Genomic DNA, 23,696 nt, shown 5'->3' with positions numbered 1-23,696 from the left:
AGCAGAGACTGTAGAGAGATTGCCTGAACTCCGAGTACAGAAAAAGCAGAAGACTTTTAAAAAAGATGATTGAAAACTGAGGATCATGTATTGGATGTGAATTTACACAACCAACTTTAGTTCAAGGACCTGTAAATCCCACTGCTTAAAATGTTATTCTTGCTCAGACACACAAAGATTATCAGTGCAAGTTCTTTTGCAGTGGGAAATGGAAGCTTCATGGACAGAAGAACACTGAATTGTCAAAGAATGTGTCTTCTCTCTCTAATTGGAAGGACAGAAGCCTGTGGACTAATACATGGGGCTGTATGTCCAGTCGGAAACCCACAGTAAATGGGTAAGGTACACTTAGATGAGTATCTTCTCCTTTCCTATAAGTATTTGCATCCTCACCTTAGATACAGAATTTTCTGTACCACTGCCCAAATAAACAGCACTGGTGGTAATGTGGGAGAGGAGCAGGGTGTGGCGTACTTCGTATCCCTACAAATACCACCTACAATGCTTCTTCCTCACTTTGCACACATTAGATCCAAACTTGTTCAGAATCATTTCCCCTGTACAATGATACTGATTAAAGAAATATTTACATCAGACTAAAAGTTTTAATGTTCTCTCTAAATGAATTGCTCGGCCAATCTGAGAAGAAATGAGATATCAGGTCTGTTGAAAACAAAGGAATGAGAGCAGAGAGGGAGGAAATTCTAAATGTCCGTACTGGATACACCGTTCCAAACCAGAAAAGGAAAATATAAATATTTCTAGCGAGCAAATGCTCCACATAAAATGTAAATGCCTTCATACCAACATCTGGTTGAAGTTCAACTGCCTGCCTTATCCTGCCTCCTCTAACACAAAAGTAAATTCTTCCAGTCTAAATGTGCCGACAGCATAACCAGAAGACATTACAAGGCCCTGCGTTCTGGAGAGGGAGTTTCTGGATTTAAAGAATTCTAAAACCAAGAAAAGCCTCACTGACTATGTAAGTTAACTATTCCATTTGTTTATTTTATATGTTAATAGAAAATACTTGAATGCCATTAGTTGCACTAAAAGAAAACATCAAAATAAGAGGATAATTTATCTAAAGAAAACAAATAATAATGGACAAAAAAAATTTTGGAGGGAAATGGAAACTCTTCATTATTGTTCAGGCATAATTGATATAATATTCACTTCATTAAAATATGTGCTGTCCATTATTGCAATGGAGTCACTAAGAAAATTTGAAATCTTGATGATCTATTAATGACAAATAATTATTTTAGAGAAAAATTCTTGTATACTGAATTACATACAGCCAAAAATAGTAACAATTATCATCATTTGCTTCATTTGCAATCTCGTCCCCTTTTAGGAGCTTTATTTGATAATGGGAAATTCATCAAATTAGAAAAGATACTTTTGCATCAGGAAAGTAGAAGGCATGCTTTCAGTCTCATTAGTTAACATTTTTATTTGCATATGTTGGACTCCTGAATCAAATATGTCAAATATTCTGGGCCATCAAAGCTTAAAGTTATTTCATGCAAACTATATTTATAAAAATATATAATTTCTCAGCTTTTAATGGCCCAGCATATTTAGGTTTCTGAAGCAAAAAAGATGAAAAAAATTCAAAAACAAGTGAAAAATTAGCAAATATTGTTCTCTTGGATGAATGTATTTTATCAAACATTATATAATGTCAAATTTCATTTGAAAAATTAGTATTGATACAATTTTTGAAGATATGTAATATCAATTTTTTATAACAAGGGAGTTTTAAGTAATAGTAAGTGTATGTTATGGGTAGAATTGTGTCTCCTAAAACTCATATGTGAAGTTCCTAAGCCCCAGAATTTCAGAATGTGCCCTTATTTGGAAATAAGTTCTTTGCAAATGCAATTTGTCAAGATGAGGTCATTACGGTGGGCCATAAGCCAATGTGATTGGTGTCCTAATACAAATGGGAAATTTGGAGACAGACATGCATAGAGAAACTTTGATGTGAAGAGACAGGAAGAAGATGACTGTCTGCAAGCCACGGAGAGGGGATTGGAACAGATCTTTCCATTAAAACCCAGAAGAAACAAGTCCTGCAAATAGCTTAATTTTAAACTTGTAGCTCCCAGAATTGTAAGACAATAAATATCTGTTATTTAACCTACGCAGTTATAACACCAGCAGACTAATAAAATGTGGGTACTACATTATAAAATATAAAACAGATTGCAATATACATCACATTATAAATTATGATAAAATATAATGGCTATGTTGTTTTTATAATAATTTAATGCTATCATAATTTTATGTTCCAACCTCAAATAAACAATTCAAAAATGACAAAATTCATCAAAAACCTAATAAAGAAATAGCACTTTTTTTAATCTTCTTAATTTTTCCGATTTATTTATACATAACTTTTGCAATGACTAGAAACTACAGTAGAATTTTGAGTAGAAGTTGTGAAAGACAAAATATCTTGTTACTATCCTAATTTGTAAGTAATTAATATTTGGGGCACTAATTATGATATTGGCTGAGCAGTTATGACATATTAGTTTTATGTATTAATTTTATATATTAAAATTATTATATATTAATTTATATATATGTATATATATGTAAAATGCTGTGTTTTAATTAATCTGTGAATATTGAATTTTAAAAGCATATCTTACTTCTTTATTTGTAAATAACTCAGATTTGGGGCAGTAATTATAATATTGGCAAGTGGTTAGTACATATTAGTCTTATATATTAATCATATATGTGTACATATGTAAAATGTTGTATTTTTATTAATCTAAAAAATTGAATTATAAAATTATACCTTATAGTTTAAGAATCTGCCAAGTTACAATAATTTATACAATTAAATTTAATCTCCATAGAGTAGTAGAAATATAATCTTAAGTCATGTTCAGGTAGGAATAGAAAAAAAAAAAAAACTCAACAAAAATAACTACCATGAACAATTGAACAATGTTTATTTTCATATTTATAAGTATAAAGACATCTATATTTTTATTGTCTTAAAGGTAATGGTCAACTGTTGTCAATAACAATAAAATAGATTTGGTTTTAATAATCTGCAATATGATAAATATCAACTACTTTTGTTTTTACAGTGTTTCTAAGGATATACTAGACACATTTTAACCAAATATGTGGTATGTCTTTAATTAAATGAATAATTTTACAGATTTTTTTTTCCTGTTCTGGGATTGATATTTTGGTAATATAGTTTTATGTTTCAATTTAATTTGTTTTAATATTATAAAATGTTTAATTGGATCAGAATAGGCAAAACATGATCTGTGTATCTCCAAGTCTTTATTATTTGCTTATCTGATATATCACAGATTATTCCAACTATTGCTGTGATTATTACTGAATGCATCACGCATTAAATTTCATGAAATTGTTGAAATTCAGCTTATATAAAAGTTCTGTCTATCTATATATCTGCATATCTACTTACTCACCTACTTATTAACTATAGTTAGGTTATAAAATTAAGCAGAGGAAAATCAGTGTAAACATAGAAAATACAGTAACTTTTTGGCAAAGATTAATCACTAAAGCCTAGGTTAATTTTTAGAAAGTGTGTATGTGAGTCTGTATGTCTGTATGCATGTGTGCATGCTTGTGGTTTTATTCTTGATCTTTTGGCATAGCCTATTTGTCATGAAAATCTGATGACATAAATTAATTTAAAATTATTACCAGCTCTCTGTATGTCCTGATATGTTTATTAGAAAGATATGAAGCTATATACCTTTAATCTTCATTAAACTGGGAGCACAATGCTGTATTTTATATTTTAAACCATATATTTAGTAATCATGATCAATTCATATACACAGGTGTCATGACAGCTGAGAAAACAGCTTAACTGAGTGATCGTTGAAGCTCAGAAAAGGTAAATAAAGCTATTTTCTTTAAAATAAACTTTAAAAACACAGAAAATACACTTTACTTTGAAATTATCTTATAGCTGGAAACCTTAAAAATGTGTAGTTGTTCTAATAAATTCAAATTTATTTCTTAAAGTTCTGGAACAAAAAATATAAAATAAAAATGACATAAAAATTAAGAACAAACAAAAAACTCAACATATATCCTGACAGTATTTAAGGGAATTAAATAATATAACTTTTACTTTTCTCTAAATGTATAAATCTAAAAGATAATACTCATAGCATTTGTCTTACTTTTTAAAAATGATCTTCATGGCTAATTTTTTAAGTTTCAGGGTACATGTGCAGGATGAGCAGATTTGTTGCGTCAATAAATGTGAGCCATGGTGGTTAGCTGCATCTATCAACCCATCATCTAGATATTAAGCCGAGCATGCATTAGCTATTTTTTCTGATGTTCTCTCTCCTCCCACACCATCCCCTAGTGTGTGATGTTCTCCTCCCTGTGCCCATGTGTTCTCATTGCTCAGCTCCCACCTATAAGTGAGACCATGCAGTGTTTTGTTTTTTTTTTTTTTCCTTTGTCAGTTTGCTGAAATTTTGCATGGATAACTATACATATTAGATGAGTATAATTTATGTAATGGAGAAAACCAATAATGCTGTATTATTGTCATAAAAACTGTATGGAATGAAACTGGGAATTCAAGAGTGTGTGTTCTATGTCTAGCTTTCTTTTGAAAACCTCTTTGTGATTTGGTTTTCCTTTCTTTAAATTTAGATAATGCTGTCATTTTTCTACCTTAAACGACTTCTGAGAATCAGCCAATAATAAACGTGAAATCTTTTCAGGAGTTAATATCTAGATGTGAGCTATTATGTAGTTTCTAGATGTTTAGTAAAAGAATAGCAACATGTTCATCATTTTTTTTCCAAGTTGTACAAAGGAGAACAATTCCTATTGTCATCATTTGAAGAAAATTATAATTCTAATTGTCAATAAACACAATAGCCATTATTTGTTATTTGTTCGCTGTCAGGGAATTTGCTTTTACTTTGCAGCTATAATTTCATTTCTTGTCACTCTCATGTCGACTGCTTAATATAAGCATAGTTGTTTCTTTGTTTTTTTTTAACCATTTCAGTGATTTTACAAATCACTGAAAAATTAATATACTTTGTTCTACGTCAAGTTCTTAGTTGTAGCAGCTGGAATTTGAACTCAATTTTCTTTTTTAAATTCAATACTCATTTTACTATATGCTCATGTGGTAGATTAAAGACTCCATTTAAGATAAATTGGCATATTAATTAGGATAGCTCAGTAACACATCTAGGAATTATATTATAACCAAAACATGACTGTTGGAAAGACTAGACTATGTATGGAAACAAATTTCACTCTCAAAGTTAAATTGTATAAATGAAGAAGTGACATTAAAAATGAAATTATTAAATTTGACTATTAAATCACTGGGGTTAGGAAAGAAGTGTTTTTTTTTTTTGTTTGTTTGTTTGTTTTGTTTTTTGTTTTTTGTGTTTTTTTGAGACAGAGTTTCACTTTTGTTGCCCAGGCTAGAATGCAATGGCGAGATCTCAGCTCACTGCAACTTCCACCACCTGGGTTCAAGCGATTCTCCTGTCTCAGCCTCCTGAGTAGCTGGGATTACAGGCATCTGCCACGACGCCTGGCTGATTTTGCATTTTTCACTAGAAAGGGGGTTTCTCCATGTTGACCAGGCCGGTCTCCAACTCCCGACCTCAGGTAATCTGCCCGCATCGGCCACCCAAATTGCTGGGATTACAGGTGTGAGGCATGGTGCTTGGCCGATTTAATTATTTTATTAGGATAATATAAATAAATTAGGAGTCAATATTGAAGTATATATACAGATACATGCATATTCTGACATAGGATGTCAATTTCTGAATTGGTAAGTGCCTTGATTCCTTGATTTTTTCTCCCTCATATGTACATGTTTGAGCTATCATATGATTTGTATTACTCTAGAGGAAAAATCAGAGAAACTCTGCATCACAGAAAGAGTTTTCTCAATGTCCTTGATGATAGTTTTATCTAGAAAACAGTTCTCATCTTTCTTGCTCTTTGGGAAACATTTGCCACTATGAATTGTATTTCTCCTGAAAATATCTCCTTCCCTAAACCGTATTTCACTCTATTATCTTTGTCCCATTTCCTTGCTGAATAGTCCTTCTCCATCTGCTTCACTACCTTTCGTGTTCACTCTCCTTCATGTCGAATGTTTTATTTTTGCTCTTTTCTCTTTCCTTGGAATTTTAGGTATAAGAAGTCCTCTTCTTTAAATTTTATGCAAATGTTTGAAGTCTGTATCTCTAAAAGGAAATTTTGTATCTACACGTCTAAATATATGACAAACATCTCCATGTAGGTGTTCTATTGATTCATGCCCATCAAGTTAAAAAAAAAAAAAAAAAAAAAAAAAAAAAACCTAAACATTCATTATTTTCTAGCTTCTTGGTTCTTTTCCTGACATCTACATTTCCCTCAGATGCACCACTATTCTTTTAACCACACTTGCTGAAATGATTTGACCTCTATTTGTTTCTCTCTTTTCAATTTCTATGAAGTGTTAATTATTTTAATTTTATTCACTTTCACATTTACTACATTCGTGTTATCTCCTTTCACTTTATGACTCTAATACATAGGTATGTTTCATTATGTGTTGCCTGGGCCGCTGTCTCCAGAGTATCCCTGCCTTATTATTTCCTGTAGGATCCAACAAATTCTTATTTGCTATATTCTGCATCATCATTTTTACTCTTGGGTTCCTGCGGATCATATGAATAATCCTTATTGTCCTTATTAAAAGAATACCTGAGTTAAAATTCTTCAAGAACGTCTCAAAAGATCTTTGTTATGTTTTCCTGGATTTTCACTCTCTGTATAGACTTCTTATTTTTAATAGTTACATCTCAGTTTCTCTTACAGACACCAAGGAATCTTGTTCAAACTGATGTCCCCATTGCCTCTTGTAGATATTCTGTATTTTATTTCTGAGTACTTCTTTCTCATGCATCTCACTCTGTTTGGAATCTATTCCTCTCTTCAGGATGACCTTTCAAAATCCTGCTTACTTTTCAGTAATTCCTGCTCCAGGTGCATTTCCTGGCCTCACTCTTTATTTCCAAAGAAATCAGTTTTTGTGCCTCTAACTTACTTTGATTTATGTTCGAGATCATCTGTGACCAGGTTTTGGTATTTTTGTACCATCATGGTGTTTTCATTTTCCTTTTCTATTCATTTATTTTTGGTGTACTTATCTCTTCTACATAATGCATGTTAGAATTCAGGTGTTTCATCTTGTCCTATGTGCACATTGATGATATACTATGTTGTTTTACATGTTGTGGATAATAAAATAAATATTCAATGGAATTGAAATATAACCCTCATGATTTCTAGCAGATTCATAGTAGGCATATATATTTTAAATAAACAGGCACTATGAAACCAGAATCTTGAATTAGCCTGACTTATGGGTTGTAATGAAAAGGTGACTTTATTTTTGTCAAATAAAGACCCTCTTTATTTTTTTATTTTTTTGAGACAGAGTCTCACTCTTGTCACCCAGGCTGGAGTGCAATGGTGTGATCTTGGCTCACTCCAGCTTCCGTCTCCTGAGTTCAAGCAATTCTCTTGCCTCAGCCTCCTGAGTAGATGGGACTACAGACACTTACCGCCACACCCTGCTAATTTTTTGTATTTTTAATAGAGATGGGGTTTCACCATGTTGGTCAGTATGGTCTCGATCTCCTGACTTTGTGAACCACCTGCCTTGGCCTCCCAAAGTGCTGGGATTACAAGCATGAGCCGTTGCACTGGGCCAAGACCCTCCCTTGAATGAAAAGTCTGCATGTCCCTTGAATTTTCTCCTGACTCTTATTAAATGAATGATTCTGTTGCCACATTAAGTAAAACACATTTCAATTGAGAATGTAAAAGTGTTCTAAAAACCATGTCAATCTTCATTTACAGAAAAGACACCCTTTCTTTCTACCCCAGGGGCACTATTAGCCTTGGATAAAGAGGAATTTGCTTGACTTCTGGTAAAGTTTTCCCTCATCACCCCCTCAACCTACCTGTTGGTTGCTTTTTGGGTTTAAAGGCTGGATCCCAATCTGGTTGCATATTTTCTGAGCTTGAACTGGTGGAGAGTAGGAATTAAAGTGCTGCAGCAGCTCTCAGCAAATCCTGTCTTCCCATATCCTCTTCAATATCTGTATATATATATGTATGTATATATATATATATGTATATTCTGTTTGCAGGCTAGCATTTTTTAAGTGATAAATTCTATTACTAAATATTTACTTTGCAGACATGCATTTATGTCACAATTTACCTTCGTTTTAGGGAATCACCTTATTCAATACTATAGAACACCTGTTGCCTTAATGGAAGTCATACACCTATCTCACACTGTAGGCTTCATGAGACTTCATAATTCCCCCAAGTCAAGCATGCTGCATGTAGTCTGCATTAACATAACACCCAAAGCCTAAATGCCTAAATGTACTATAATCCTAGAGTATATAAACACACACACACACACACACACACACACACACACACACACAGAGAGATAAAAGGAATGGAGAATCTGGTGATGGAAAATAATGTTATAACATTATGTATTACATTTTATGTGAGATACATGCATATTGTGTTTATGTGTGTGTGCGTGTGTGTATATATATATGTGTGTGTGTGTGTGTATGTGTATATCTTTATCTATATATACATATACATATATATATATATATATATATATATATATATCTTTTTAAATTTTCCAGATCCTCCATTACATCTGCTTTGATCAGTGCCGTTGAAGAATGTGGTATAAATGGTGCAGTATAGTTCAGCGTTACTATTTGCAAAAGCGTGGCTCTGTGTCCCCACCCAAATCTCATGTCAAATTGTAATCTCCAGTGTTGGAGGAGGGGGCATGGTGGGAGATGACTGGATCGTGGGAGTGGATTTCCCCCTTGGTGTTCTCATAATAGTGAGTGTGTTCTCATGAGATCTCATGGTTTAAAAGCATGAAGCACCTCCCATTTCACTCTCTCTCTCTCCTGTCCCACCATGGTAGGATGCACTTGCTTCTCGTTTGCCTTCGGACACAGTAAAACATGATTGCTTACTCTTTGCCTTCCACCATAACTGTAAGATTCCTGAGGCCTCCCAACCATGCCTCTTGTAAAGCCTGAGGAACTGTGAGTCAATTAAACCTCTTTTCTTTGTATATCACCCAGTTTTAGGTAGTTTTTTATCTCAGTGTGAGAATGTGCTAGTGCCCTATGATTGTTAGACTCTTCACCCACTCTTTATTTCCCCTCACAGAGTTCAAACGCAGTTTGACGAGAATTTCCTTGACATTATTCAAGAATCTAAGATTATTTAGAGAAAGGATAAATAATAGGACAGAAGAGACAGCTTGCCTTTATATAATTTTATCATTCAAGTTTTCTACCCAGTTCGAGTATCAGTTTGTGAAGAGTAAGCATTATATTATTGCAGTGCGAAGACCACCCACTATGGGGATTGTGGAGACTATTTTGTTTGAAAACGTTTATATATATATATTAGAGCAAATATGTGTATTATATTTGGCAATGTAGTATATATTTTAAAGAGCCTGTGGCTTGTAGCAAGAAAACTGGGGTTTAAAATTCATTTCTGTAACTTATATTATTTGTAGCTTGATCTTGACCAAGATATTCACCTTCTTTAAGATGTAATATCCTGATTTCTAATAGAGGGTAATAATCTATTATCTATCTTGAAGGTTTATTTTAAAGATTAAATAAACTAATCTATGTAAAATGCTTAAAATTATTATTAATATTTTTATGTTTCATTCATAAAAATTTCATATACAGATAAAGCCTAAAAATAGAAAGCAAGTAATTTTATTATGAAAACAAAAGTTTATGAGAACAATTATGAGTCACATACCTTTACTATGAAAAATGATTTACGCATTTTTAAAATAGATTATCTGAATCATGTTTTTTGTTACAAATAAGAAAATCACAAACATAAGTGGTTAGCCTGTCTGTAGTAAATTACATAATAGGACGAGGACTGTAATTAAAAATTTATTTCTGTGTTTATTCATTGCATTATTCTTTATATGAACATCAAGTTAGTTGTTTTGACTCGAGATTAGTATTGTTGCAATCCATTCCAACATGATGAAATAATGCAAATTCTTTTTAACATAACCTTTTCTCGACTGTTTACACATGTATATATGTGTGTATTTGTGTGCATGCGTGTGTATGGGGAGAAAGAGAGAACAAATCTAAAACACAGCAGCTCAACCAGAACTAAGAAGAAATCATGGATTATATTGGGCACAAATAGTGTAAGCAACCATGCTAGTCATTTCATGCCTATTATCAAATTTAATAGCCCCAACCCAGGTAAACAGTTAAATGGCACACAGAAGGGCTAGAACATTCTTAGTGGGTGTAGAGAATGACAAAAGAATATGAAAAATGTTTCATCACAAGGTAGTACAAATTGCATAGCATATTTTATGAGGTGAAAATTGCATCATTAAAATCTGTCTAAAGTGAATACTCGGGGAGTTATAATCCAATAAATAGTGTTATGGCATACAGAGATGAAGAAAAATATTAGAAATATTATATATATATATATATATATATATATATATATATATATATATATATTTGTTTTTTTTTTGAGACGGAGTTTTGCTCTTGTTACCCAGGCTGGAGTGCAATGGCGCGATCTCGGCTCACCGCAACCTCCGCCTCCTGGGTTCAGGCAATTCTCCCGTCTCAGCCTCCTGAGTAGCTGGGATTACAGGCACGCACCACCACGCCCAGCTAGTTTTTTGTATTTTTAGTAGAGACGGGGTTTCACCATGTTGACCAGGATGGTCTCGATCTCTCGACCTCGTGATCCACCCGCCTCGGCCTCCCAAAGTGCTGGAATTACAGGCTTGAGCCACCGCGCCCGGCCTACTATATATTTTTTGACATGTTGCCTTTAAAGCAAAGACATAGTAAGCATATAATAAATATATAGATGATAGTGAAGTTGCAGAGTCAAGAGTCTGTACAACTGCAAACATTACCTTTATATTTATTGTGAAATATAATGAATGCCAAAAAATGAAATTTAAATATAACCTGTGATATATAGATGCAATGATGAAACACCTACACTTTGAATTATTACTCATGATGTGAATCAATGAAATAGTCTGAACTACCAGAAATATCATAACATTTTGTTCTATGGTATGAGGATCTCTTTACTGTTTCTATATATTATGAAATTTTCCACACTCTGTAAGTGATACTGGAACTCTTCCAGGAGAAACGAAAGGAATAGTCAGCATTTTTCTGAGGCTGCTATATTAATCAACGTTTGAGTTATAATACTGTGTAGTAATGAATTCCTAAATCTCAGTGCTTACCACAGACAACTCTTACCTTTGCCTGCAAGTCTGAGGGCTAGCTTTCATCATGCCACTCTAACCTGAAGGCTAAATACAAATGAGCTTCACATGTTATTCATTCCTGGAACACAGTTAAGTAAGCAGCTCACCTGATCAAAGCCAACATCAGCACAACTTACAGAAGTTTAAGTGGACAGAATGAATATTTGCTGAACAAGAATGCGATCTATCACACCCAGATAGAACTGAAGAATTGCCTTGAAGGAAAAGGCAGCTGCAGTATATTGGATATTCAGCTAATATTTCTCAAACAAGCTAAACACAAGTAAAAGTAGTTTTACTCCTGGTTATAAGCATAAGATTATGTCTATTCTTCCTCTTGGTCATGTGGTCTTACTACCTTACTATTTTTAAAAACTGTAATTCCAATTACAGACTTAACTGTTGTCCATCACTTCAATTTTTGTTATAGTTATTATTTTTCTAAAGCAAGTAATTTATACAACCCATTTCATTTCTAAAATTTTCCAAGAATGTATTATCAATATTGAAATAAACATTGCTGAACTTGTAAATAACTTTCACTGGTTTATAGGCAGTAATATTGTGGAAAAGTTCTGCTTCTTGCAAGTAGTTCAATAATTGACCACCTAATCTGGATGTGGGTTTGGTGAATAAATTCAAATAAAATTACTGTGCACAGTGTTATCAAAGCACCCTGATGCTCTCCCAGAAAATGAACTTTCTTTGCTATAAAACTTTAATTGTGACAATCTTGTCATGAATCATCCTTTCTGATTATTTTGCAATTATTGGGGTACTTTATTATTCTTTTGTTATTAGATAAAATTAGACAATATTATGTGTATTCATGTTCACAATTACAACATGTTGGGTAGCAGCTTTAAGTATTTAGGGGAAAAATGTGCTACTAGAATCTGTGAGTAACAGAGTAAATCACTGAACTTTTAGAAAAAAACATGGTTTTTTTTTATTTCAAATTTTGTACCTGTCCATATTATATAGCATTTATTAGCAAATGTAATAGCTGAAAGAAACCTAAAAGATTATTTAACCCAGGAGTCAATAATATTTTCTCTGAAGAGCAGATAGTAATTATTTAAAGCTTACACCATATGATCTCTATTTCAAATACTCAACTGTGCACTCGTAGTGTAAACAAAGCAGTAAGTTATATGTAAATGACAGGGTGTTCCAATAAAACTTTTAGATTGTGGGCTGCATTTAGCCAATGACCCCTAGTTTGTGGTGCCCTGATTTTGTCTGCTATATGTATTTATCAGGTAAAGAAACTGAGACTTAAAAGATTTAAAATTATTATGCCAAAATTATTTATGCAACTTCTACAATTTGGTGAAAATTACAAATCCAATTGATATCAAATATGTATCTAGAACCCAGTATTGCTCAGTCCTGATTGAGAATCCATTAACCTATTCTTTCATATGTCTTAGGAATTCATGCCTTGTTTGGTTAAACATAGGTACTGTTTGAACTCATGATGAATGATAAAACATTTATAACATCTCACTGATTGAAGTCAATTTTTTTAATGTAAATATACACTTCGACTAACTTTGGATATGGATTATTTTAATTTAATAAAATGAAGCTTTAAACTAAAAGACAAATTCTTTTTATACAAGTTCTTTGGAAAGTAATTACTAGAAAAATACATAGTTTACAAATGATCTTATTAAGTTTTATAAAAGTGCCAATCTTTCAAGATATTTCGTATTTACAGAAGGAGTAGCTTCCTGGAGGTCCATATTTCTGATGGCCAATTCTCTTTGTCAGCTCGTATATTAATTTGTGTATTTACATGTAACAATAGCAATAACAAACAATATTTTCTTTTCTTTTTTTTTTTTTTTTGAGACGGAGTTTCGCTCTTGTTACCCAGGCTGGAGTGCAATGGCGCGATCTCGGCTCACTGCAACCTCCGCCTCCTGTGTTCAGGCAATTCTCCTGCCTCAGCCTCCTGAGTAGCTGGGATTACAGGCACGTGCCACCATGCCCAGCTAATTTTTTTGTATTTTTAGTAGAGACGGGGTTTCACCATGTTGACCAGGATGGTCTTGATCTCTTGACCTTGTGATCCACCCGCCTCGGCCTCCCAAAGTGCTGGGATTACAGGCTTGAGCCACCGCGCCCGGCAGCAAACAATATTTTCAAGCAATTTCATATGTCTTGTACTTTTAAATTCATACTGTAGCCAGTTAAAAACAAGAGAGCATTTTGGGAGGCCGAGACGGGCAGATCACCTGAGGTCCGGTGTTCAAGACCAGCCTGATCAACATGGAGAAACTCCATTTCTACTAAAAATACAAAATTAACTGGGCGCGGTGGTGTATGACTGTAATCCCAGCTACTGGGAGGCTGAGATAAGAGACTCTCTTGAACCCGGAAGGCAGAGGTTGCAGTGAGGTGAGATCATACCATTGCACTCCAGCCTGGATAAGAAGAGCCAAACTCCATCCCCCACCCCCCCCAAAAAAAAAAAAGATGTATACTTCATTCATTGTTAATTAAAATAATAGATAAAATTATTTAATAATATAAACTTTTTCTACTTTTAACAGCTACTTTAACTATTCAAACTTTTAAAATAAATATGCTTAAATCTTAAAAACTAAAGCAAAGAGCAAGGCCACAAAAATAGATTTTATTTTATTTATCCATTTACTTTCTGTTGGAGTAGATTTTATGAATTTTCATGTGGAGTTTGTTTGAGAAGATGTGTTTTTCAGTATTTCCTATTGAGACATATATGTCCACCTACTATATTTCAATTTTCTCCAGTATGTGAAGAAAAACATGTACTGAATATGAATCCAGATTTCAAGACTACAAGGACAATTCATACTCACACTTACCATTCAAATGTACCACAAAGTTACTTTTACGGTATGTAGGAAAAGTTACTGTCATGGTCCACAGGACTTAATTGAAACCCTGTACACTGGTTGCTTTCTCAAGATTAAGGTCAACATAGTCATCATTTCAAGTAAAATAATTACAAGTAAATTATATTTATGAGCATATTTAACTAGTAAATCCAAATAAAATAAAATCAGGTTAAATATTTCCAGTGCTGCATTATCAAATTAGCAAAAAAATTTTTAAATTGCATTTTAGGTTTTGGGGTACATGTGAAGAACATGCAAGATTGTTGCATAGGTACACACATGGCAGTGTGGTTTGCTGCCTTCCTTCCCCTCATCTGTATCTGTCATTTCTCCCCATGCTATCTCTTCCCACCTCCCCACCTCCCCATCCCTCCCCCATTTCCCCCCAATGGACCCCAGCGTGTAGTGTTCCCCTCCCTGTGTCCATGTGTTCTCATTTTTCAACACCCGCCTATGAGTGAGAACATGCGGTGTTTGATTTTCTGCTCTTGTGTCAGTTTGCTGAGAATGATAGTTTCCAGGTTCATCCATGTCCCTACAAAGGACACAAACTCATCGTTTTTGATGGCTACGTAATTTTCCATGGTGTATATGTGCCACGTTTTCCCTATCCAGTCTGTCATCGATGGGCATTTGGGTTGGTTCCAGGTCTTTGCTATTGTAAACAGTGCTGCAATGAACATTTGAGTGCATGTATCCTTATAGTAGAATGATTTATAATCCTTTGGATATATACCCAGTAATGGGATTGCTGGGTCAAATGGGATTTCTATTTTTAGGTCATTGAGGAATTGCCACACTGTCTTCCACAATGGTTGAATTAATTTACACTCCCACCAACAGTGTAAAAGTGTTCCTATTTCTCCACATCCTCTCCAGCATCTGTTGTCTCCAGATTTTTTTAATGATCGCCATTCTAACTGGCGTGGGATGGTATCTCAATGTGGTTTTGATTTGCATTTCTCTAACGATTAATGATGATGAGCATTTTTTTATATGTTTGCTGGCCTCCTGTATGTCTTCTTTTGTAAAGTGTCTGTTCATAACCTTCGTCCACTTTTGAATGGGCTTGTTTGTTTTCTGGATATCAGCCCCTTGTCAGATGGGTAGACTGCAAATTTTTTTTCCCATTCTGTTGGTTGCCGATTCACTCTACTGACTCTTTTGTCGTGGAGAAGCTGTGGAGTTTGATTAGGTTCCATTTGTCTATTTTGGCTTTTGTTGCCATTGCTTTTGGTGTTTTGGTCATGAAGTCCTTGCCTACGCCTATGTCCTGAATGGTTTTGCCTAGATTTTCTTCTGGGGTTTTTATGGTGTTAGGTCTGATGTTTAAGTCTTTAATCCATCTGGAGTTAATTTTGGTGTAAGGTGTCAGGAAGGGGTCCTGTTTCTGCTTTCTGGAAAAAAAACACCTTAAACTTCATATGGAACCAAAAGACAGCCCGCATAGCCAAGTCAATTCTAAGCAAAAAGAACAAAGCAGGAGGCATCACACTACCAGACTTCAAACTATACTACAAGGCTACAGTAATCAAAACAGCAAGGTACTGGTACCAAAACAGAGATATAGACCAATGGAACAGAACAGAGGCCTCAGAGGAAATACAACATATCTACAACCATCCGATCTTCGACAAACCTGACAAAAACAAGTAATGGGGAAAGGATTCCCTGTTTAACAAATGGTGTTGGGAAAATTAGCAAAATTTTATAAGCTTTACTTTTCTCTTGTTTCTTAAGAAAACCAAATAGATCCAGTCTACGTATACGGTCATTGAAAAATATGAGTATTTGAAGAATTTAATTTTATTATTTTGAATATATTGCTTAAAAGACTAATACACCATGAAAAATATTCTGAAAAACTTTTGATTGCTGGATGCTGTCATTAAGTCAACTGATGTTGACTTAAAATGAGGAAAATACAAATGTTACATAATTTAAAAATGTAGATATGTATCAGCCTAGCTACGTGATTAAAATGCTTCCATATAAAATTCAAGTGACTTATTACCATATAAATGATATTGATTTCCTTGGTTTTATTTTTTTAAGCATTATTTTAAAAATTTTACATCAGGCAGGGGCCGGGCATGGTGACTCATGCCTGTAATCCCAACACTTTGGGAGGCAGAGGTGGGCAGATCACCTGAGGTCAAGAGTTCCAGACAGGCCTGGTCAATGTGATGAAACCCTACCTCTACTAAAAATACAAACATTAGCTGGATGTGGTGTCACATGCCTGTAATCCCAGCTACTCAGGAGGCTGAGGCAGGGTAATACCTTGAACCCAATAGGCGAAGGTTGCAGTGAGCCAAGATTACACCCCTGCACTCCAGCCTAGGTCACAGAGTGAGTGAAACTCCATCAGGCAAAAATGTGCAATTAGTGAACAATAAGTTAGACAAGGATAATAATTCATTTTCACTATTTTTGCAATATTTAGTTAAGCTAATGTAAATTTATAAAAACTTTCATGAGCAAATAGTCAAGGTTAGTCCAACAATTAAGTTTTTAAATTATAAAAACTCCTTTCTTATATTGTACATAAAAATTCATTCTGGTGGATTATAATCCTTTGTGCAAAAACAAAAACAATATAATATTTATAGGGTAACACAATAAAATATCTTTATAAACTTGAGACATAGCAAATTTTTTTAAGCAAGACACAAAGCACATCATAAATTTTACTGCATTACAATTAAGAATGTCTCATTAAACCTAAAATGCCATAAAAATAATAATAATAATAAGAAGAAGAATGTCTCATTAAAAGGTAACTAAACAGTGTGGAAAGAAAACCTGCATGGAAAACTTATTTGTAACACATATATCAGACAAGACATTTGTATCTTGAATAGAAAGATAATTCCTTAAAATGTTTAAGAAACCCAAGAAGAAAAGGAGTGAAATAATTAAACAGGGATTTCCAAATTTTATTGATGGACACAAAACTGCAACATGAACAGGCAATGCAACGCAAGAAACCAACACCAACTGGTAAAAATTAAATATTACAAAAATGGACAATGGGAAGTATTGGATAATGTGTTGAACAACAAGAATGCTTGCTAACCACTAGCATAATTCTAAGTTTGTTTACCAGTTTGGCATTACCTAATAAGGTCTGAACACTTTACTAACCCACACTTCCACCTCTGAACATGTGGAAATTTCATATTGTACCTGATGCAAGTAAGCAAATGCTCATGATAGCTTTGTTTGTAATAGAGATAATATATCTATAAATAATGCAGATGAATACATTATGGTATACCCTCCTAATGGAATATTATATGGATGTACAAATTAGTTCTAATTCAAAAAAAAAAAAAAATCACAGCTCTAAATTAGAACCAAAATATAGAACAAAGGAGTCTGACACAGAACGTGTTCAACATTATTTTATTCATGCAAAGCTTAAAAACTAGCATAAGTAAATTATAACTTTTAGGAATATACACTTAGATGGAAATACTATAGAGAAAAAGCAAGCAACTGGTTAAAAGGCAACAGCATAGTTATACCTCTGTGGGAGATACACAGGAGTGAAAACGACATGAAAGAGAGTTGGCTGAGCACAGTGGAATATGCCTGTAACACCAGCACTTCGGGAGGCCAAGGTCGATGGTTCTGAAGGTCAAGAGATCGAGACTAAACCAGCCAAGATGGCGAACCCTCCTCTCTACTAAAAATACAACAATGAGCTGGGCATGGTGGCATAAGCCTGTAGTCCCAGCTACTTGGAAGGCTGAGGCGGGAGGTACTTGAACCTGAGAGGTAGTGGTTGCAGTGAGCCAAGATCATGCCACTACATTCCAGCCTGACAATAGAGCAAGACTCTGTCTCAAAAAAAAAAAAAAAAAAAAGCAAACAGAAAAAAAAAGACAGTCTTTCCTTGGCAGTAAGAATATTCTATTTATTGACCTGAGTGTTATTTACACAGGTGTTTGTAATCATTTTTTGTCCTTTTCTTTCTTTTTCATAAAATTGCCTTTATCAGAATACCTTAAAGTTTTAAAATATATTGTACATTACTGATTAAAAACAATTTTTAAACTTCAAAAAATATTTTTAACAAAACATAATATGTGGTCTCAGAGATGGCATAGAAATATTCCCATTTGTTTTAACAGACTAATATAACACACTTCATATATAATTTGAATGTTATACATTTTTATGGTAAACATCATATTATATAAATGAATTAAATATTATTTTAGAAAAATAGCATATTTATAACATTGATGTGGTAAATTGCAACTTTTATAAAAATGATTATATCTCTAGAGGTTATTTATTTAAAAATTAATCAAATGCCTTGTATAAGCTGAGTATGATTTTTTAAGTCCTGGGGTTTACACAGTTAACAAAAAAAGAAAACTTCAGGCCAATATCCATGATGAACATAAATGCAAAAATCTTCAATAAAATACTGGCAAACTGATTGCAACAGTACATCAAAAAGCTTATCTATCAGATCAAGTAGGCTTCATCTCAAGAATGCAAGGCTGATGCAACATTCACATGTTTATAAACATAATCCACCCCATAAACAGAACCGAAGACCAAAACCACATGATTATTTCAATAGATGCAGAGAAGGTCTTCGACAAAATTCAACAGTGCTTTAGGCTAAAAACTCTCAATAAACTATGTATCCATGGAACGTATCTCAAAATAATAAAAGCTATCATACTAAATGGACAGAAAATGTAAGCATTCCCTTTGAAATCTGACACTAAATAAGGGTGCTCTCTCTCACCACTCCTATTCAATATAGTATTGGAAATTCTAGAAAGAGCAATTAGGCAAGCAAAAGAAATAAAAGGTATTCAATTAGAAAAGTAGGAAATCAAACTGTCTCTCTTTGCAGATGACATGATTGTATATTTAGAAGACCCCATGGTCTCAGCCCCAAATCTTTTTAAACTGATAAGCAACTTCAGCAAAGTTGCCAGATACAAAATCATTGTGCAGAAACCAGAAGCATTCCTGTATACAAATAACAGCCTAGAAGAGAGTCAAATCAAGAGTGAACTCTCATTCACAATTGCTATAAAGAGAATAAAATACCTAGTAATACAACTAAAAAAGGATGTAAAGGACATCTTCGAGGAGAGCTATGAACCACTGCTCAAGGAAATAAGAGAGAACACAAACAGATGGAAAAACATTCCATGCTCATGGTTAGGAAGAATCAATATTGTGAAAATGGCCATATTGCCCTAAGTAATTTATAGATTCAATGCTATCCCCATCAAGCTACCTATGACCCTCTTCACAAAAACTGGAAAAAACCACCTTAAACTTCATATGAAGACAAAAGAGAGCCCGCATAGCCAAGACAACCCTAAGCTACAAGAACAAAGCTGGAGGAATCAGGCTACTTGACTTCAAACTATACTACAAGGCTACAATAATCAAAACAGCATGTTACAGGTACCAAAACAGAGACATAGACCAATAGAACAGAACAGAGGCCTTGGAAGCAATGCCACACATCTACAAACATCTGATCTTTGACAAACCTGACAAAAACAAGCAATAGGGAAAGGAGTCCCTGTTTAATAAATGGTATTGGGAAAACTGGCCAGCCATGTGCAGAAAACAGAAACTGGACCCCTTCCTGACACCTTACACTAAAATTAACTCCAGATAGATTAAAGATTTAAACATAAGACCTAACAACATAAAAACCCTAGAAGAAAACCTAGACAAAACCATTCAGGACATAGGCATAGGCAGGGACTTTATGACTAAAATACCAAAAGCGTTGGCAACAAAAGCCAAAATAGGCAAATGGGATCTGATTAAACTCCAGAGCTTACATATAGCAAAAGAAATAGTCATTAGAGTGAATCAGCAACCAACAGAATGGGAAAAAAAATTGCAATCTACCCATCTGACAAAGGGCTAATATCCAGAATCTACAAATAACTAAAACAGATTTACAAGAAAAAAACAAACAAACCCATTCAAAACTAGGCAAAGGCCATGAACAAACACTTTCCCAAAGAAGACATATATGAGGCCAACAAACATATGAAACAATGCTTATCGCTACTGGTCATTAGAGAAATGCAAATCAAAACCACATTGAGATACCATCATATGCCTGTTAGAATGGCGATCATTAAAAATTCTGGAGACAACATGCTGGAGAGGAAATAGAAACAGTTTTACACTGTTGGTGGGAGTGTAAATTAGTTCAGCCATTGTAGAAGACATTGTGGTGATTCCTCAAGGGCCTAGTAATAGAAATTCCATTTGACCCAGCAATCCCATTACTGGGTATATACCCAAAGGATTATAAATCGTTCTATTATAAAGACATATGCACACTTACGTTCATAGCAGCACTGTTTACAATAGCAAAGACCTGGCCCAAATGTCCATCGATGATAGACTGGACAAGAAAAACGTAGCACATATACACCATGGAATACTATGCAGCTATAAAAAAGTGCATTTGTGTCCTTTGTAGGGACATAGATAAATCTGAAAACTATCATTCTCAGCAAACTGACATAAGAATGGAAAATCAAACACCACATGTTCTCACTCATAGGTGGGTGTTGAACAGTGAGAAGACATGGACACAGGGAGGGAAGCATCACACACTGGGGTCTGTTGAGGGCAAGTAGGGGAGGGCCAGTGTGGGGTAGGGAGATTGGGGAGGGATAAGATAGGAAGAAATGCCAGATATAGGTGACAGGGGGATGGAGGCAGCAAACCACATTGCCATGTGTGTACCTATGCAGCAATCCTGCATGATGTGCACATGTACCCCAGAACCTAAAGTACAATTAAAAATAAATAAATAATAAAAATAAAAGTATTACCCAGTTTCTAGTTTTTTAAAAAAATGTTTAAAAAGCACTGATTTTTTCCTCAGTGCTTTTCCTCAGTTAATAATGCAAAAATATTGTATTGATATGGTTAAAAGAAAACACTTTATAGAACTTCTGCCCACGTAAAGATAATGTACTGGTGATGAGAAAGAAAAATGTAAATGGAGCGAGTAAGACATTGTAGGTAGTACTAAGAGATAGAGGGAAAAGTCAGCAAGAAATGGGATTAATGTTCTGGGCATGTTTTATACAACATCAAATACAGTACCTAGAAAGCCTAAGGATGCAAATCGTGGGTCAATACTTAATGGAGGGAGAATTATCAATACTCATATCTGAAGGATGAGACAACCTGACACGGTAGCTTGCTCGACATGTTTGAGAAAGCACAGTGAGGCCAGTGTGAGGCTAGAGGGAGGAAACAGAAGATGTGGTTCCAGCAGCTATGAGGAGAAGGAAGACATCATAGAGGCATCCATTGGTTCCTATCGGACTTTAGGTTTTACTTTGACTGTCATTGGATGCCTTTGAAAGTGTTTAAATGAAGATGCGTTATAATAAAACATTTCAACAGAGCCATTTTGACAAGTGTGCTGAAAATAGACTTTGTCAGCAGAAAGTGGGAAAAAATAAACCAGAACAGACCAGTTAAAAGGCCATCAAAATAACCTACCAGTGTTGTATAGCAGAATGGAAGCAGTGAAGGAGCTCAGATGCGGCCCCGTGTTCGGGTAGGAAGGTCTGAAGGTTAAGAGATTGAAATAGCCGGGCGCGGTGGCTCACTCCTGTAATCCCAGTACTTTGGGAGGCCGAGGCGGGTGGATCACGAAGTCAAGACATCGAGACCATCCTGGTCAACATAGTGAAACCCCGTCTCTACTAAAAATACAAAAAAATTAGCTGGGCATGGTGGCACGTGCCTGTAATCCCAGCTACTCAGGAGGCTGAGGCAGGAGAATTGCCTGAACCCAGGAGGCGGAGGTTGCGGTGAGCCGAGATCGCGCCATTGCACTCCAGCCTGGGTAACAAGAGCGAAACTCCGTCTCAAAAAAAAAAAAAAAAAAAAAAAAAAAAAAAAAAAAAAAAAAAAAAAAGAGAGAGAGAGAGAGAGAGAGAGAGAGAGAGAGATTGAAATAATTATTTGGGTTTATTAGCCAGGAGACAGAATGCAAGCATCAAATAAGTTAAGTAGAGAAGGAACACACAAAAGTCCAAAAAATGCCACTGGCAAATTCCAAAATTAAGAGGTCAGGGAGGCAACTGAGAAACATTACCAGAGATGAAACACGATCAAGAAAGAACAGGTAAGCATGTTGTCTAGAGTAATTAAAAAACACTTCCAAAGACTAAATAACTAACTTAGTTACGGGTTTTGTTGGTTGTTCTAATAAGGTGAAAACCAAGAATGATCCTCTAAATCTGGAATGTGGCAGTCATTGGTGATCTTGAGGGCGGCAGTTTTGTTGGGGGCAGTGTAAAAATTACGTTGTCACCTATTAAAGAGAATGCAAGCAGGCTAATTGGAGACAGTAGAAATGGGATGTCCTTTCATTGAGCAAAGCTGTAACGTCAAGGAGAGATTTGGGAGCAGTAAAAGAAAAGTGAAGAGGCATATAGGACTTGCTTTAGTTTGCTTTCTTTTTTGTTGTTTAGATGGGAAACTACCATGCAGAAGAAAAACATTAAAATGAGAGGAGAGGCTGGGCGTGGTGGCTCACACCTGTAATCCCAGCACTTTGGGAGGCTGAATTGGAAGATCACCTGAGGTCAGGGGTTTGAGACCAGCCTGGCCAAAATAGTGAAACCCATCTCTACGGGTGTCTATGATCCCAGCTACTCAGGAGACTGAGGCAGGAGAATCACTTGAACCCAGGAGGCAGAGACTGCAGTGATTAGAGATCATACCATGGCACTCCAGCTTGAAAGACAAGAGCAAAACTCCTTCCCCCCAATCTCCAAAAAAGGAGAGGATATCAATGAGGAAAGCCAGGAAAAATTTCTGAGTGCAAAAGGAGGTGGCTTCCAGTGCACATTTAGATGCGTATCTGTCTAGTTACAGTATTAAAACTGTTCCTATACAATTAACCTTGTTTGATTACCTTGTTAATTCCTATTTCAAGAGACTCTTTCTTCTTTATATTTCTACTTTTATTTGGGGTTTAGGGGATATGAGTGAAGTATCGTTACATGGGTAAAATTGTGCATCCCTGAAGCTTGGCATATGATTCATTCTGTCGCCAAGTAGTGAGCCTAGTAACTGACAGGTAGCTTTTAAACACCACCTCCCAATCCCTCTCTGTACTTAGATAGGAAAAATAAACCACTGTATTATTTTTTACCTAAGTACAATAAAGTTATTAAAAATAAGAAGAAGAAAATAAAATGTATAGACACATGCAGGAATTCTGGTTAATAAGATTAATGTACTAAAAAAAGCTTGCATAAGATCTTGTCTGCTTAATTTTTTTTTTTTTTTTTCAATAAAATAGGGAGTAAGAACAAAGCTGAGAATGA

At 34.7% G+C, this 23,696-nt stretch overlaps 1 long non-coding RNA gene across 1 annotated transcript; it reads left to right on the top strand.

The window, feature by feature from the left end:
* The first annotated feature begins 664 nt into the window (after positions 1-664).
* Positions 665-23,002, top strand: LOC141583541 (uncharacterized). Its single transcript, XR_012516190.1, has 3 exons — positions 665-982; positions 3,855-3,910; positions 22,836-23,002. It is a non-coding gene; the product is annotated as an uncharacterized LOC141583541 (long non-coding RNA).
* The last annotated feature ends 694 nt before the right edge of the window (positions 23,003-23,696 follow it).

This window comes from Saimiri boliviensis, chromosome 1 (genome assembly GCF_048565385.1).
Source record: "Saimiri boliviensis isolate mSaiBol1 chromosome 1, mSaiBol1.pri, whole genome shotgun sequence".
NCBI classification, from domain to species: Eukaryota; Metazoa; Chordata; class Mammalia; order Primates; family Cebidae; genus Saimiri; species Saimiri boliviensis.
This window is presented reverse-complemented; position numbering and strand designations above follow the sequence as displayed.